We start from the raw sequence: 3,492 nt of genomic DNA, 5'->3' as shown, positions 1-3,492 counted from the left end.
CACTCCCACAGCATTTTTCCCAATCGAATGGTCGAGTGTAGAGCAAAAGTTTACACATCCATTGAATCGAATGCGGGAACTCGCACCGCCTGCACTATAGTTCACACAGCACGGCCAAGCATTATTTGTGAACTCGTGCTGAACTCCCATGGCACTTTTCCCAAACAAATGGTCGAGTGTAGAGCAAAGGTTCGCAGTTCCGTTGAATCTAATGCGGGAGGTTGCAGCGCTTGCACTAATTCACAGAGTACAGCCCAGCATGGGCTGGCGAGAGAAATTACGGGTCCCGGGGATGAGTCCTGCCTGGGACCCCTTCTCATATGTCTCCGTCGTGCTGAAGGGGCTCAGGCCCCGGGCCGTCATTCTTGGCTGCCAACCTCCTTTTGCCGGCCCTGCAGCCCAATTGAGACAGCTCTAATATTTCTTGATGGGCTGACGTCTACCTTCGAGGCTGTCATAATGACCGTTACAGCATTACGCTACTGAAAATTCACAAATTTAAATAAGAAACAGATTAACTACAACAAGTGTCATCCTGGCACGTAGCAATAATGAAGAGAGCGGCATTGAAACTACGTGGATTTCCCCTTGTCGCAACAGCAAACACCTCTCACTTTGCATACTGCGATCTCTTGGGGGCAACTCGCGATGCAAGCCCCGGCATACTTACCTGGTGTCGGGAAGCCTATGATCAATGTGGCAGGCTCCCCGGGTGGAGGCCAAGTCATTGCACTGCGTTTTGGTTGAAACCCGCCACTTCCCCAAATCGGGGTAGCTGGGACATGCAATTTTTGGTAGTGGGGGCTTGCGTACGCGCTCGTCCCCGTGTCTGTCGAACTTAAAAAGCAGAATATGGATTACTTGTATGGGGCTGGAAGGTCTTCAGTTGTCCAATTGCTCCAGCAACAACGGAAGTATCCTGAGGACAGAGACCCTTCGCCGTTGGGCCCGGTTGCGTCACCGCCAACGAACGTCACAACGAAGAGCATGATAAAGTATACATGTAGCACGAAAGGCACAAAATGGGCTGACTACAGGTTCGTCTTGATCCCCTAAGGAGATATTTAGACCTTTCAGGAGCGGATCCCAGACATTGCTCCACCCCCTTCAAAAAAAAAAAACAAAAAAAACCCGTTATTGCAAATTAATGGATGGTTCTACTTGCAAAATCTAAGTACATCTCACGCGGAACTTTCTTCTTGAAGCTCGTTTCAATTCGTATAAACGACTATTGTCACCTGTTACGTATTTGCGCATATACATACTGAATATTTTTTTCTGTTTCACGCGTGTCATGTTTTCTTCAGCAGGGGTGTACGTTGAGAAGCATATTTCCGTAGCCCTTTTATATATATGTTTTTTCTAACATCAACATAAACGAGATGATTTCATCGCGAGGTATGCGGTAGAGACGGTGTGCGAGGTAGAGTTCATTGGGACGGATCAGGAACAGGTGTTGGCAGCAGAACCTGATGTATACGAATTGATAACGTGTTCTATTTGACAATTTATTATTCGCACTGAGGGTAAAGTACGTTTTTTTATTTATGCAGATGATACTGCCATATTTTTCGCTTGTGCCACAGTTGAGGCAGTAACTCGGATGGCAAACACCGCCCTTCAGGCAATAAGTCACTGGGCAGAAATTAACAATTTACTTATAAATACTAACAAAACGAAAGCTGTACTATATAAGCCAAAAAACAAAGTAGTAAATAACTTAGTTGATGTGTATCTGGGCCATGATCAGATTGAAATTGTAAAGGTCGTTAAGACCCTTGGTGTTATATATATATATATTATATTTTTCCGAAGACCTATCCTGGGAGTGCCACATATCCCATGTAAAGGTCAAAATATCAAGGTCGATAGGACTCTTGAATCGTCTGCGTCATGTCTTGTCTACGAGGGTGAAATTACTTGTGTACAATTCACTAATTTCTTCGGTCTTGCGCTATTGCCTTTTAGTCTGGGGCACAGGAACGCAGAGAGACATAACTAGTTTACTGACCAGTTACTAGTGACTAGTTATAACCAGTATGTACAACTATCATATGTTCAAGTCTTTTCTAGTTGCCACACGACAAAATAATAATTATATGTTATCCTTGTTTGCGTTACGACACTTATCACAACGTACTCGTCACTGTGACAAATGGACAATACCCTGGTTTAGGACCAACTACGGCCATCAGTCCCTGTCTTATACCCTTCCCTACGGTTTGAATAGTTTTCATACGCAGAAGGTATATATCAATGACCTCTCCTTTTCTTCTTTAAGATCGTTGTTTATTTAATTTGATATTTCGGGATAGGAGCTCAATTTCTTGTTATTTTATACACAATTGTGTATATTGTATTGTGTTGTGCATATTGTATTGTGTAGTATTGTGCAGTATTGTACATACCGAACTGCACACATTGTAGTATTTTGTCATGGTTGTGCTAGTTTTAAAGGTTATGTTTAAAGGTTAGGTAGTTTAAAGGTTAGTTTTAAAATAGCGTTCCATATTTCACACTACATAGATGATTTTCTTCATTCGCTGGATGCCGTCGCGACGATTATATTAAAGGGGTAATGCCCTTGTCAAGCAGCCTCGTGCTGCTTTTTGGCTTCCCCCTGATTGTATTCGTTATCTGGAAGTTGCAATAAAGCATCGTTTATCGTTATCGTTGTCTTCAGAAGATGTCGCAGTCGCACGAAAACTGATCTGTTTCAAACCTGATGCTACAAATTTCACTACATGAGTCTACGTGTTTTGCTGCATATTTACATGCATATCCCAGGGGTTTCAGCAATATGAATTTTCATTCTGTTAATAACGATGCACACGCATTTGTCATGATGGCTTTTTAGCTTGCTCGGCTACACGAGGAACAAAAAGGACGGAAGAATTCAAAAACTGTGTTTGTAAGTCAAGTAAACAAAGTATACTGTCCGCGTGTCTATAAGTGTACCTTCACTTACCCGGCATTTCGTTTTCTTTTTTTCTTTCGGTATTCCTACCGTTCGTCGCTCTATTACATAAGTATATCGTCTCTTTTGCACGTATAGGTGCAGTATTCCTCCCTATTTATGTTTCCTTTTTGTCGTTGTTTCTTGCAGTGGAGGATTTCGTCTTCAGCCGAATATGTTCCCTTTCTTCCAGCTCAAATCTGTGCGAAAACTGTTGTCATCCTGAGACCCCAGGTGAAAAATGCCTGCAGTTCCAAATGGTTTATGCAACAATTCCCACTTGCGAACCATCTACGTACAAAGGGGTTCAAAGTGGCTGCAAGAAACTGTTTCATAAACCTCTTGTAATGGCAAACATTTTTCACGTAGGTCACCGGGTATCGCTTCGCTCACGCGTCGATAGAAACTCATCATCATCATCACCAGGTATGGCACCCCTTGATTTCGACCCCGTGTAATGCACTTGCGTGCTCTCCCCTTTAAAACTGTACAAATAACAGTCGACACCGTTGCGGGCATCGCTAATCTAGATCACG

General features: G+C 43.1%; 1 non-coding gene across 1 annotated transcript; it reads left to right on the top strand.

The window, feature by feature from the left end:
* Nucleotides 1–662: 662 nt before the first annotated feature.
* LOC135373779 (U1 spliceosomal RNA) lies at nt 663–826 on the top strand. The gene has a single exon (XR_010416588.1). It is a non-coding gene; the product is annotated as a U1 spliceosomal RNA (small nuclear RNA).
* Nucleotides 827–3,492: the final 2,666 nt, after the last annotated feature.

Source organism: Ornithodoros turicata, unplaced genomic scaffold (assembly GCF_037126465.1).
Source record: "Ornithodoros turicata isolate Travis unplaced genomic scaffold, ASM3712646v1 Chromosome31, whole genome shotgun sequence".
NCBI lineage: Eukaryota > Metazoa > Arthropoda > Arachnida > Ixodida > Argasidae > Ornithodoros > Ornithodoros turicata.
This window is presented reverse-complemented; position numbering and strand designations above follow the sequence as displayed.